The following is a 15,496-nucleotide window of genomic DNA, read 5'->3' on the forward strand; positions in this document are numbered from 1 at the left end:
ACTCGTCACCAGAGCCAGGGAGGCCCTGTGCTGCCCCCACCCCTCTACTGGGAAAGGAATGAAACGCCTCCTTGCATGGCTTTTCACTCGGCAAGCAGTGGCAGGTTAGATGGTGATGTGTGGAAAGAATCTGGAGAAGCAGAACATTTTGTATTTATACAAGAAAGCTTTATTTGTGTTCCACATTTCACGCCACAGGCTCCTCCCCTCCCAGGCACACACTGTCTTCCGTGTCCAGCGGGCAACTAGGATGAGCATCCTTGACAAGCGAGGGTCCCAGAGCCCGCCTAGGCCACAGCCGGCTCTGCGGTTGCCCCGGGTGCTGTGGCTCTGGAGGATTTGCCCCCACAACGGACTTCCCAAGGCCTTGGGTTAGGGATCCTGGGTTCCTTAGTCTTCCTGCTCCGCGTGGATAAATCGATCACCACCCCCGCTCAGGTATAAGTCCAGGGCGGGGGTGGGTCTGTTGCATGGGGCGGGGGCACCTTCGGTGACAAGGGATTAAAGCCAGCTTCAAGAACTGGGAGCTCCAGCTCATCTACCACACATTGAACAGAACATGCAGGGAGGTCAGATTTGGCTTCCAAGGGAGCCCTGCCACGCTCGCCAATGCTGGAGCGCAGCAGAGCACACGAGCCGCTAGCTGGGCACTAATATCTCACGTCGTCAGGTAACTTTTAGCACCGTCCCATGCTGCTGGGGTGTGAGATGAACTCTAAATCTCAGCTGCCTGCACCAAGGGCTCCCCATCCTGTGGGTGACCAGGCGTGCCGACCAGGCCAGCACCCAATCAAAAGAGCCCCAGCCTGAGGATACATGAAAGGGTTACCACCTGGCATCCCCGGGACAGGAGGCCACTGATGGAGAAGTTAAGCAGCAGAGATACTGGAATGGTCTCCAAAGCAGAGGGAACCTTCTAGAAACTCACCTGGGCATGGCCTCCACTCCTCCCTAACACATGCCATTCATGCTGCGTCTCATGCTCCTAATGCATGATGCTCTCATGACCTCATCCCTGTGGCTGGAAAACCTCTTTCCTCAGATCTGTGTTTATTTCCTCAATAACAAGATTCAAAAGCCAAATTAATGCCATCAAAATTCTATCACGGAAGCTTGCAAGCAATAGTCCTCACACTGAGAAGGGTGGGAGAAGCCAGCACAGACCCCCTCTTGGCTTCATTACCAGGCTGATCTCTTGCCAAGTGACTTTTTCTGCCCGGAGTGCTCGGCTATTAGCAGCTTTTGCTCCTGTCTTTGGAGCTCCGTTTACCAATGCTGTCCTGTGGAGCTCAGATTTGCTTTTTCCTATTATTTTCCCTCAGATTTTTCAAAGCAGAGGAGAAAGGACTAAAAGGAAGGCAGGAATGGCAAAGGGTATCAGTAAATAAAAGCAGAGAGGCAGGACGACGTCCCTGGGTCCCCGCTTCGTCATCGTAAACGGCTTTCAGCACTCCCCTTAACTCCGTGCCCCTGGGATTCGGGGTGATCTGGGCTCTGGCTGGGCCGGGGCTCTGTTAAAAGCATTCATTCCAGATGATAGGAGCACAACTCTGTGCCTCCACATTGATTGCGTGGAAATTGGCTGTGGGTACAGGCATTTGGTGGTTGATTCATTATTTTCAATCAAGCAGCTTGTCGGGCTGTTAGGGTACAGTCTCTGGGGTGTAGGCATGATCCAGTTAGGTCCATTACTGAGACACAACCCAAATTAACTGAACCATAAATGTTTTCCGTTAGTGGGCAGCTGGGGAGCGAGCACTTGAAAATCCAACAGGAGTTTTATTTTCCATGGAAACATATTGTGGTAAATGAGGAAGCTCGTAGTCCTCTGAGAGAAGCCCATGGAAGTAGGGGCTGGGGTGTATTAGGGAACCCCCACCTAGCTTCCCCTCTAGTCTCAAGAATTGGGGATTTCAACAGCTACCGTGTGATTCCACAGGGCAGTGGTGCCTCCAGGACCCTTGTGGTCCTCTGGGTTTTCCCAGGACCATCTGCACCTGCATTTTCATCCTGAGACGTCACTTAGGGTTTTCTTAGGGCATGTTTCAGAAAAACCCAGCCCCTCACCTCATATGGTTTAAAGCCTTCTTGTGAGTCCAGGCTCCTAACAGGACAGCCAGGATGGCACTTGCCTCTGGTGTGGCTTCATCAAGGCTCAGCGCTGTGGGCTCCCATCCCCATTTCCTGGTGTTGGAATCATTCTAGGCTGCCTTGAACATGTGCCTGCTGGAGGCTGTAGGCGGCTCTTGGGGCCGTACCTGTCCCATTTCGTATGGATAAGAATGACGCTAAACCAATGCTTCCAGAAGCACCCGCAGAAGCCAGAGAAGGCTCTGCCTGCCTGTGGTCCTCAGATAGCATGGGGATGGGACCTGTGATTGGCCACGCCGATCCTGGTGGGACTCCGGAGCCAGGCGTGATGTGGATGCTACCAGAGTAGAGGAGGGGTCCCTCCTGGGCAGTCAGGGCACAGGGAAGCATCGAATCCATCCCGCTATTCTCCACGCTCTGCAGGTGTGCAGGGCAATACCACTGGTCCTGAGGGGGCCTGAGGCTCGTTTATAGGTGGAAGACAAAACTTCCCAGAGTCACGAGTCCCTTATTGCTCCCCTCTGTCCACCATGTCTCCCTCCCCGGTTGGTGACAGGGCTCTGGTCCACCCTGAACTCCTCAGCCAAGGCCCTGGGTGGAGGTGGTCAGGGAATCAGGGGCAGACCTGGGCAGTCCCCTTCCAGGCAGCCCTCCTGCATTGTTGGGATGTGCGGGCTGCGGCAGGATGGCCACCCCCAGACTGCGGGGGCTATTCTTAATTTTGCTTCTCTTCACAAGCAGGTATTTGTTTCTCTTTTACAAGTTAATGTAAATATTAAATAAAAACACATAAATCCATTTTTTGTAAAAAATTCTAATGCTATAAATCTGACCTCCCCCTCAATTCTTACCTCTTCCTCAGAGGCCACTCTATGGATCCTTCCAGACCTTTCCAAGCATCTCTCTGTCTTTTTTTTTTTTTTTAGATATTTATTTATTTATTTATTTATTCATGAGAGACATAGATAGGCAGAGACATAGGCGGAGGGAGAAGCAGGCTCTCTGTGGGGAGCCTGATGTGGGACTGGATCCCAGGACTCTGGGATCACAACCTGAGCTGAAGGCAGATGGTCAGCCACTGAGCCTCCCAGGCATCCCTTTCCAAGCATCTCTATATGACACTTGTATTCTGTGTTACTTCCTAGGGACATCAAGTTTTGTGCCTTTTTTTTTTTTTAAGATTTTTTTAATTTATTCCAGGGGGAAGGGGCAGAGGGAGAAGGAGAAGCAGACTCCCCACAGAGCAGAGAGCCTGATGCAGGACTAGATCCTAGGCCCTGGGATTGTGGCCTGAGCTAAAGGCAGATGCTTCGTCAACTGAGCCCCCCAGGCACCCCAAGGTTCGTGCTTTTAGTGCCTGTTCCGTGTGGTGTGACTTTGCCTTTTGCCTCAACAGCACTCATTTCAGGCCTGGAAGCTGGTTCCAGCCTCTTTGGGCCCCAAAGGACCAGATGTGTCAGCGATGTGCAGTAGCTGGCCCGGGAGAATGGACACCCATGTGGGGGGCACAGAGCGCACAGCTGCAGGTCTGGAGAGGCGGCGCAGGGCATGCAGAGGGGGAAGGGCAGGTTTCTTCTGGGGGGGGGTCAGTGACTGTGGCCCCTCATGGGCCATATTGGCAGCTGGAGGTCCTCTTCCAGAGGCCATTTCCCAGTTTGAAAGCCCCCCTTGCCCCTCCCCCACGCTCCTCCCTTCCTTCCTTCCTGTATTATTTAGAGCTCTGCTCCTCCCAGGGCGCTGCTTGTCTGGGGCTGGGTGGTGAGTGCCAAGCCTTCGTGGGCCATCTACTATCCTAATTGTGGACTCCGAGTCTAGCGAGTCAGCAGTCCTGCGTGACAGCTAAGAGCAGCAGAGCCTCCTAGGTAGGCCCGCGGCAAATCAGGCCCCCTCCCTATGCTTCTGCTCTCTCCCTAACCTGGGAGGATTCTGGGGAGGGTCTTTGTGAACAAGGTGTCCCTGAGGAAGGGCAGACACCCCCTCTGGGGCACACCCCCAGGGGCAAACTGCCCCCTTGCTCAGTGCACAGGGTCCTCAGGGCAGAGTGGCCTCAAGTTCGGGTCCCAGATGGGGGCTGCGTTCTCCCAAAGTGTTTGCAGCCAGCCCTGCACTCGTGATGCAAGGTGGGTGCCCCCCTTACCCCCCAGCTCATGTCATGCCCTGCCCACATTGTCATCACAGATTTATTTTTTAATGTTAAAGTCAGTAGTGAGTTTTCCACAGCTGCTTGACAGGAAGGTCAACATTACGACTCCTTGAAGAAGTCCATGTTTTCCTGTTATTAGCACTGCTCCCTGTGTTGGCTCCTGTGCTGCCCTCCCCTAACCCCCTCCGGGGACAATGAGAAGAGCTCCCTCCTGGACAGCAAGGGTTTCTGTCTTGCTGCCAGCTCCTGGTCCAGAGGAGTGTCTACCTCCTCGCCTTCCAGCAAATGCTTGTTGAATGAGTGAGTCTGGTATAGCCCCTCCTCCCAGCCCCCTGCCTCTGCCTCAGGCCTTCCTCCCCTCCCACCTGGGTCAGCCATAGTCCCGGGAATGGCCTTCTGCCTCTGGACTCTCCTACTTACTCAGGAGTAGTAAGGCTATTCCATATTTATTCCGGATTACTTCCTGAGGCTATCAAGCCGCAGGATCTGCTTGCATCTGAGGTCTATGTCTCGGAGACCTTTGCAGCCTCCAAAAGGATGGGGCTTCCCAGTGTCTGCATGTTGGGAGTAAATGCAACCTGTTGTTTTGGGAAGCTGCTTTGGAAAGCCCCTAGTCTTTGTGATGTGAGGCCAACACTTGCCCTCCTTCTTGGGGGAGAAGCTGGGCCAGTACAATCAAATACAAATGTGTACCTTTCCTTCCCAGGTGACAGGTGTGCTGTTTAGAAATTGGCTATATCCATACAGAGATGAAGAAAGGCCTTTATTCTTTAAATGTGGACTAGGGCAGCCTGAAAAGCATTATTCTTGCTTATTATTATGCCAGGCTGAGCTAAGGGTGTGTGCAGTGAACAGGTGAAGGTCAAGGATCACCTGGCCAAGCTCTGGAGTAGGGTGGGTAATACATGCCAACCACTGGCTGTAATGATCCCTTTAGACTTTGTGAGTCCTTGAAGCTCTGGGGGAGAAGTATGTGGTGGGAGGTGGGATTTCCTGTCTGCAAAGGGACGAGAGGACAGACATTATTATTTGAGCATTTTTGGACATGAGTCTCCAAGGCTGGAGAGGCTGGGGGACACGAGCAGGTCACTCCCCACACCCCGAACAGCTTTGACGATGCCCTTGCTGGCACATCAAAGCAGGATTCTTTAGCAAGCCTTGCCTAGTCCCTCACAGACAGGCTTCCTCTGTCATTTCTCTATTTTCCATTTCATTGGTTTCTGCCTTTGTCCTCATTTAGTCCTCTATTAGCGTCTTTTCTACTTAAAGTGAACCATAGGTTGTTTATTTTAGCTCTTTCTTCGTTACAAGATAAGAATTTAAAATGATAAATTTCTGCCCTAAGCATTGGTTAGCTGGATAGCTCAAATTCTGATATATTTTCACTATCATTAAATTTTAAATATTTAAAGATTTTCCTTCAGTTTTCTCTGACCCACAGATGACTTAGAAATGTCTTGTTTAATTTCTAAATATTTAGCTTAGACAGAATTTCTTATTGAATTTATTTCTAACTCAATTCTTTTGTGGTCAGAGAATCATCTCTCTATGATTTTAGAGCTTGTAAATTTATTAATATTTATTTTATGGCTCAGCATAAGGTCTATCTTGTTAAACATTTTTTAAAAAGAATATATATTCTGTGTTGTTGGGAACAGTGTTCTGTAAATATTGTCAATGATCGATAGAGTTGCTCTAATTATCTTTGTCATTAATAAATTTTTGCTGTAGTTATACTACCAATCAATGAGGAAGTGGCATTATAATCTATTATTATTGCTTACTTGATTTCTTCCATTATTTTTATTATTTTGTTCCTTGTGGATTTTGAAACTCTGATATTAGGCACATACACATTTGTGATTGCTCTGTCTTCTTTATGGAATGATTCTTTTATCATTATGAAATGTTCTTTTTGAAGAGCATTGTCTGAAATCCTTTTTATGATATTAATATAACTAACTCAACCTTTTTATATATATTTATTTTTCATTCAATTTATCTTTTTTCTATTGATTTTCAACTTTGTCCCTCTCCATGATGTGTGTGTCTTTTAAACAGCATATAGTTGAGCCTTGCTTTTTTTTTTAAGCATTCTGAAATCCACTGCCTTGTAAATATTAGGTTTAGCCCATTCACATTTAATGTAATCATTGATAGGGTTGAATTTAGGCTTACCAATGTTATTTATTTTTTGTTTGTTCTCTTTTTTTGTTCTTCTGTTCCAGCTTTCCTGTCTTTCTTATTTGAATATTTTTAGAATTCCATTTTAATATACCTACTGACTTTTTAGATGTTATTTCTTTTTTTTTAAGGTGTTGCTCTAGGAGTTAGATTATCCACATTTAACTTTTGAAGTCTGCTTAAAGTTGACATAGTACAATTTCATGAGTGATATGGAAATGTTACCACTTTATAGATGCATTTAGCATTCCCTACCACCCTTAATACTCTAGTCCTTATAAATATACATGGATGTACATTATAAACTCCAGAAGACAGTGTTGATTTTTGCCTAAACATTTATATTTTTAAAAATATAGAGGAAGAAATAGTCTTTCATATTTACCCGGCTCTTTACTACGTGTCATCCTCTTTATTCCTTCCTGAAAAACCAAATTTATCCCTGGCATTATTTTCCTGTCCTCCACCTTGACAACTTCCCTTGATATTTTAATAGTACAGGTATGCTGGCAGTGAATTGTTTCTTTTCTTTTATTTAAGATTTTTTTTTATTTCCTTTTAATTTCTGAAGGCTATTTTCTGTGTCTATACATATATATTCTCTGTTGACAAGTTTTTTTCTCCCTCCCAGGATTTTAAAGATGTTGGTTCCACTGTCAAATGGAAAAACTACATTGATTCTGACAAGACATCTTCAGTTATTTTAATTATATTTCCCATGTATGTAGCTTATTTTTTGTCTCTGATTGTTTCTAAGATTCCTACTTCATATTTGTTTTTCAGCAGTTTGATTATTACGTGCCTAGGAATGGTGTTCTTTGTATTTATTTGTGGTTTGCTAAACTTCCTGAAAATGTATATTTATGTCTTTCATCAAATTTGGGAAGTTGTTAGACATTATTTCTTCAAATATTTTTCTACTCATTCTTTCTCTTGTCTCCAATTATATTTTAAAGTCAGTCTCCAAGGCATTGTTCATTTATTTTCTAATATTTTTCTCTTTATTCTGTAGAATGGATAATTTCTATTGATCTATTTTCAGCTTCACTGACTTTTTTATTGATCATTTCCATTCTGTTATTAAATCCATCCATTAAATTTTTACTTCACATATTCTAATTTTCAATTCCAAAGTTTCCATTTGATTTGTTTTTATATATTGGCTTCTCTGCTGAGAGTCCCTATCTTTCCAGTTGTTATCAGAGCGTTTATTTTACCTCCTCGAGCACAGTTACAAAACCTGCTTTTCAGTCCTTGTCTGACAATTTTAACATCTAAGTCATCATGGAGCTGGTCTCTGTTGATTATCTTTTTACTTGAGAATGAGTCCCACTTTCCTGGTTTCCTTTTATGCTGAGTAATTTTGGATGGTATCCTGGACATCATGAATACTGTGCTGAGACTGGTTTCTGTTATAGTTCTTTAAGAAGTATTATTGTCTAGGCTTAACAAGCAATTAGCATGGATGGACTCAAACCACAACTTTCACCTATAGGTAATAGTAGTTGATTTCAGTTCAGTCCTTTGTTTTTCCTGTTTTTTCCCCTTTGGGTTGTTTGCAGTTTGCAGCACACACAGCAGTTTAAAGTTTGGTCAAAGACCCAGCTGGCATTTACATGTAGAGTCTGGGGCTCTCCTTCTTTTGCTATATTCCTTATGAGTTTCCCTACTCACTCTCCAGCACCTGTGGTCACACTGGCTTTTTCTTTTCCTGGGCAGAGAGATGATGGGTTTTCTATCAGAGCTTTAGCTCACTGCACATTGCTGGAATTAACACAAAGATGAGGGACTTATCGTGTACAGTTTCTTCTTCCATGTTCAGACTCCCTTCTAAAATTTTCTTGCTTTTGTTCACTTTCTTTAGCTTTCATGTAGGTTTTTTTTTTTGAGACTTTTAATTATTTTCTGTGGAAAGGTTGGTCTACTGGGAATTTATTTTACTATACAATCTTAATAAATATTTATTTCTCTTGTTTTATTTTTTCTTTACATAGTTTTTGTATTAGTTTTGTCTTTGGCCCCCAGGGGGATGGTGAAACATGGATCCAATTCTGCCAGTTTTGGAATTGGGCTGGGAAGAAAGGGTTGCGAAGGATAATATGGGAATATGAGAGAGTAGAAAGTGCTGGTTAGGTGGCACTTGAGCCCCTGCTTCAAACGCAGAAACTTAGAATTTTTTGCTATTTTACATATAGTCATCTGAAGTAAGATTTTATTGTAAAACTGTTATTGACTAAAATATATTCTAAAGTCATTTGTCTGAATATTCTCTGAGTTCTGATGCCCTGAGAAACTTGACTGGCTTCAAGGGGCTTTAGCCTTGCTGTGTTAGAACCCTGGTTCCTGAGCCAGAATGACCTGCATTTGGATCCCATATTGCCATATACTGGCTGCATAGCATGGGGTTTCTGCATGATACTCCTCCATTTCTTCATCTTTAAGATGGGGATAATCATACCCCCTTATAAGATGGTATAAAAGTCTGGGGAGATGGTGAATATTTAGGCTTTGGCCATGGCATGACTTACGGTAAGTGTGTGTCATGAGCTGAATGTTTGTGTCTCCCAAATTCATATATTGAAACCCTAACCCTCAATGTGATGGTATTTGGAGATGGGGCCCTCATGATGGGATTAATGCCTTATAAGAAGAGACACCAGAGCACTCTCTCTGGCATCTGAGCACACAGTGAGAAGGCAGCTGTCCATAAACCAGGAAGTCATCCCCACCAGCATTTGATCATCCTGGTTCCCTGATCTTATACTTCCAGGCTCTGGAACTATGAGATATAAATGTCTGTTGTTTAAACTATGCTCTTTTGTTATGGCAACCTGAGCGGACTAAGATAGTGTGTGTGCTACTGATCAGTATTAATCATCAAAGTGTATGTGGATGCTTCTGTGTAAAGGCATTGGAGGGTTTGGTGAATTTCAAGAGAGAACAAAAGAAGGACTCCTCAGCAGTTCTATAGAGAAGGTTGTGTCCTTATAATACTGATGAAGCTTTTGCCAGGAGCTCAGGGGACAGAAGCTCTTCATTCATTATCAGAGATGTGGAAGCTGATACTTGGTCACTTCAGAATTGACAATCATGCGTCCCATTAGTGATAGCTCCTAGTTTCCCAGGATGGTCTTATCAGGGAATTTGCCTCTACAATAGGTCACCTCCCAGGATGCAGCATATAGAAAATCTGGATTTAGAAAACCAGGTTGTGAGGGGGCAATTTCATGTACAAAAAGACTTCTCATATGTCCCAATCCAAAGAGCTAGCTTTCTTTTAATGCCCTAGAAATAAACTGGTGTTAAGGATTTGAGCATTTTAGGGAATGCATCTAACCCAAGTCAGCTGTCCTGTTGTTGAGATGGGGTATATATGGAGGTGAAAAGGGTGCTGTGCTGCATCTGCATTCTTGAGAAGGCTCTGGTGAAATTCAGCAGGAGGTGCTGTTGGGAGGCCAGGAGAAAGGAGATGTCCTTGTTGGGTTGGCTGCTTGTCCAGGTCCAGTGCATTGCAAGGTCATCATCAAATGTGATTTTCCAAGTGCCACCTCATTGCTGCCGGCACAAATGAGACCGAGAGATTATTGGAAATCTATATGAAAGTCTTGTCCTATGTCAGGCTCTTTCCTTTCTATCCTCTAAGCAAAGGAAAGCTAACTGGACGGGGAGCAGGGAAAATGTTTTGCTGTGGCTCAAACCTTTAAATCTTTTGTAGCTCAGAGGTTTGTCCTCATTTGCAAAGCAGGATTTAAACTTTGTGTGGGTAGAGGTGGGATGTGTGGGGAGAAGGAAAGTCAGCCTCTAGGCTTAGCCCCAAGAGACCCTCTCATCAATTGAAGCTAACACCTGGTGGTCCATACTCTAACTTACCCTGATGATTTTCATTTTGTTCAACACCCAACATTTCCTAATATAAATAAATATTTTTTCCTGGACTCAAAAGGGGGAATTTGCTGAATTTCAGGTCTGAGTTAACCACCCCTTTGCCCAAAGGGCTCCAGAATCTGCAATCTCTTAGAGAGGATGCAAAATCTGACTAATGCTCTTCTGCATCAACAAAAGTCTCTGATAAGTATTTTTTTGTTTGTTTTTAAAGATTTAATTAATTAATTAATTAATGATAGACACAGAGAGAGAGAGAGAGAGGGGCAGAGACACAGGCAGAGGGAGAAGCAGTCTCCATGCTGGGAGCCTGATGTGGGACTCGATCCTGGGACTCCAGGATCACACCCTTGGCCAAAGGCAGGTGCCAAACCACTGAGCCACCCAGGGATCCCCATTTTTGTTTGTTTTAATTAAAATCAGCCCCTCTTTCTGGCAAGACCAAGCCATGTGAGGTACTCTTCGTAAAGCTAAAGTCTTCCACTGCCCTCCTGTGACCATGCTTGCATGAGAGGTGATTGTGGGGGCTCTTACTGCCCCTTATTGCTATTGTTTAATTTATAACCATGGCAACAGGGTTTGGTGTTTGTCCCTTTGTGGACAGTCTGGGGAAGGGAGGTCCTGGGTCCAGACAGAGGCAAGATCTTGGTCTGCTCTACATGGTTTGAGAAGGTCCGGGTCTTGGGGCAAGCTAGGGACCTAAGGGAAGGAGAAAAATGTAACTGGTGGGTGAGAAGTTAGAGTATCCTGCCTGGGATATCTCTCAGACAAATGGGTTCTCAAGAAAGGCTGCAGAACTGGCCCTCTGCAGCTAGTACATAACAAGCACTAAGTGGTTGATGAAGAATACATGAGTAATGAATGAATGAGGTGGGATTCTGACACATTTACCTTTCATCTACCTCATGTCCTGGCTCAGGGCAAGGCACATAGAAAGTTATTGGTAAATCTTGAATTAATTAAGGGCTGCCTTAGGCCCTGCAGAAATTCTGGAATTTGGAGGCTTTGCCATGCTGGAGGCTATGCACATGCCTCAGGCTGCAGCTTTGGCTCCTCAGATGGAAGCAGAAAGGCCCAAGCCTTCTCCATCTGCTTTTGAACCGTAGAACTGGTGGAGGGAACACACCTGAGTTGATTTGCCCTCAGGAAGTTTCCAGCCCCTTTTTTGCCAGTCCTGTTGTGAATGCTAACCTAAACTCTGACTCATTGTCTCAGACCCTACAGGGTAATGGGAACTGAACAAATACACTGATTCATAACAAGGAATCCATGGTGTTGTGGAAGTACAGGTATTACTCTTCCACAGTAGGAATAGTTGGGAAGATCTAAAAAATTTTCAGGGAGAGTATTGAGGTGATATTTTTACCATGGCCATAGGCAAGGATATATTTCAGGACAGGTTTGGCAGTCTTAAAGCCATTCATAGCACATAGCATTGTGCATTAGGCAACCCAGAGCTTTTCCTTCCATCTGACCCAAATTCCTACTGCTCAGGGGTGGATGAAGACAAGCACAAGTTTCTTCATGTTTGTTTGTTTGCTTTTTAAGATTTTAATTTATTTACTAGAGATAGAGGGTGGGGGAAGGGGCAGAGGGAGAGGGAGAAGCAGACTGCCCACAGAGCAGGGAGCCCAATGCAGAGCTCAATCTCAGGACCCTGAGATCATGGCCTAAGCTGAAGGCAGATGCTTAAGTAACTGAGCCACTTAGGCTCCCCTCTCCACATTTGTTTCTTAAGTTGGCCTTCACTATGGAGCCTGAGGAGCGACTCCACCTGAACTAATTTTTCTCCAGGCAACTTCATGGAAACAAAGTTTTATGTGGCAGATAATGAGAAGTGCAGCTGTAAAATCCTAAAGGAATGAAAATAATTTCCGAAGAGATCCTGAAAATCTGTTAGAATGAGAAAGTCACATTGATTCTCTCAATTATGATGAGGAACATGCATCTGTAACATGCATTTTAATAGGCATTAAAGACATTTTAATGAGAAAACAATTTAAAAGTTGATAAACATGTGTCTTTTGTTGGTATGCAGCAGAGATTTTTTTTTTTTTTAGGGTGGAGCGATGGGGGTTTGGAGGATCATTAACACCAGGTTACTTTATTAGGTACTGTGTTGTTCTGAATATTTTAGCAGCTGAAGTTCAGACTGGGTGCATGAGGATTTGGGTGTGACTATGTATAGGGTCTGATGTTGAGGGAAGAATGAGAATGTCTGTTTTAGAGGTAGACTGATGTCAAACCCCAGCATGCTGGTATCCAGTAGCCAATACCACATGCCTCAAAACACTCATTATTCCTGCTCAAAACAATGTGGGCTTGAGAAGAAGGCAAAGAAGTCTGAGAATGTAGTCTCACAGAAACACAGGCCTGGTTGAGGAGAAAACTGTAGGTTACCTGGTGTGGAAAATCAGTTGCCTTTTAGGGCTCTGTCTTTGGAAACATTTTTGGCCAGAATTTTGTCTCTTGATGCAGTCATTGTACCAACTCTGGTTCTGAGAAAGGAGTAACAGCTGGTCTAATCCTGGATGTTGGCTGGTTCTGTGGCTGACCAACTAGATGTGGCATGTGACTATTGCTTCTTAGTGGTTTCATCCACCAGTTGTGTGGCAGTTAATAATAGCAGCTTAGTTATTCAGACTTACAACATGCCAGACACCATGTTCAACATCCTACATGGAGTCCAAGTAGGGCTTAGCTGGGTTCTCTGCACAGGGTCCCACCAGGCTGCAGTCATGGGGTCAGTTGAGCTGTGTTCTCATCAGAGGCTTGACTGAAGAGGGATCAGTGCTCACTTTTCCTTAGGCGGTTGGCAGAATTTATAGCCTTGCAATTACAGGATTCATGGAGACTTTCTTCTTCATGGCCATCAAAAGCAAGCCTGCTGCTTGGAACTTCTGATTTCAGGGAGGGCTCCTGCCCCTTTTTAAAAGGGTGCCCTTGATTGGGCTAAGCCCATCCAAGGTAATATCCCTTCTGATGAACTCAAAGCTGATTAAGGATCTTACTTACATTTGAAAAGTCCCTCTATGTTTGCCACATTCTACTTATTAGAAGTAGGTCACAAGTCTCACCCACATTTAAAGGGAGGGGACCACACACAGGCAAGGATATTGGGGAGCAGTAGTCAGTGAGGTCACTCCAGGGTGTGTTCAGGATAATTCCAATACAATCTAATGAGCTGGATGCTGTTACTGTTATCATTCCACCAGTGAGGAAACCAAGGCTTGCAAAGATAAAGTTGCTTGTATAAGGTCACCCAGCTAGACATTGGTTGAGCTGGGATTCAAACCCAAAATGTTTGATTCCAGAGTCCTTCATGGTAATATCCTGTGTTTCCCTGGTTAGAGAATAATGAGGCAGAAAAGCTCCATGACAGAGGCCATAAGGACTCTGTCATGTGTAATGGGTATCATAAAAATATAAGGGTGAATTTGCTCATTGGCGTAAGCAAGTACTGAATAAACATTAACCACCTGGTTATTCTCATGTTTTATTTTTTTTTAACCACAGAAATAATGTTTAACAGAATTTCTTTGCCTGGTAGAAATACACAGTAGCTGGAGTGAGAAAGCACACAGGAGTCAAGGTTAACAAAAGCTTACATAAAGGACTGCTCAAACTATATTTCATTGTTGATCTTGAAAGAATCAGGATGACATATTCATTTAGCAGCCCTAGGCTTTTCCCACACATTATCTCAGATTGTCTTCCAAGCATTCATCTGAGCATTACCATCATTTCCACAGTAAAGGTGGAGAAATAGGAAGGTCATTGAGGGTTGAGTGACTTGTGCCAGGTCACACAGCTAGTAAGTTGCAGAGGTAAAGTTTGAACCTGAGTCCAGAGTTAGCACACTGCTCAGTTTTGGTGCATGGCAGTCATGATGAGCTGTATTCTATAGTACAACTATGACTTGTGTTTGAAGAACCTGAGTTTCTTGAGGTCTGGACCCATCTTTGTACCCTGTGCCTTGCAGGATCTGGCATAGCTGGCTGACCCATTTACTAAAACCTGAGTTCCCAGCTTGTCATGGAGGTACTATTGAGTAGGTACGGGGACCTAAGAGTCAATTAGAAACCAGCCTGCTGCATACACAGCTCCATGTCCATCCCAACTTGGGTCCAAAGGTTCTGCTCCTCCAAGCTGGGCAATGGTGGAGAAGTGCTATCTCAAAGGGGTGCTGAACAATGGCTGTGCACACTGATGTCAGGTCACCAGTCAGCTCAGGTTTATGCCCCCCCATAGGGATCGGGGGTGGTCGTCTTCTCAGCCTTAGCCATGTCATTGGAGTTTGTGTTTGTTTCCCTTCTTCTGGGCAGGTGTTTCATGGAGTAGGGATATGAGTCATGGTTTCATCTCACCTTTTGGTGGGGATCAGACCAGCACACTTTTTTGCCCCTTAAGCTTCATAGTCATGTCATAGACCTGCCTCTATCTGCGCTCTTCTCTGTGTGTTTTGGACCATGGCAGTGGTTGCTGAGATGGGTCTCAGGACCAGAAAGTCACAGCTCCATCATCCCTGGCTTTTAAACCTCTCTCCCACACAAGGATCCAACTTTTTCTTTCCTTCACCTACAAGAAATTAGAGCCATCAATAACTTTCTAAATCAGGCAATTACCACTTCACTCCAGATTCCTTCCTGAGTCCTGAGAGGGACCGTGAGAGCTTTGGCAGGTAGGGTGTGGGAAGAGCAGCAAATTGACTGCAGAAGAAAATCAGGGCATTCATTGAAGATGCATTTTTCACATGAAGAAATGTTCAAGAAAGGGCACCTTTTAGAATCTGTGGGAACATGCTTGAGGTCTACAAGAAAGGTTTGTGAATCACAAACCTGGGCAGTGGCTTAAGATCGATCTGGTTTAAATGCATCTCTCCACAGAGCTGCCAGACACATGAGCTATTGTAATTATACTTTCAGGAGCTAAATCCCCCAGTTTCACATATTTTATAGGGAGCACAGTTTCCTCTGTCGCTCTTGCTTTCATTCCCTCTCTCCCTCTCCTCCTGTGTCTAATTTTTTTGTGCCTGAGAAAGATGTAGACATCACAGAGAATTAACTACATTTGGGGAGGTGACTTGTGTATCCAGCTTTACAAATCGCCCAAAGCAATCCTGCTTTCTGGATTCTTGCGTGTAGATGTTTCTCTAATGACCGCTCTGCGCACAGATTCTATTAACCTCAATCAGCA

The sequence above is a fragment of the Canis lupus genome, chromosome 5 (genome assembly GCF_003254725.2).
Source record: "Canis lupus dingo isolate Sandy chromosome 5, ASM325472v2, whole genome shotgun sequence".
NCBI classification, from domain to species: domain Eukaryota; kingdom Metazoa; phylum Chordata; class Mammalia; order Carnivora; family Canidae; genus Canis; species Canis lupus.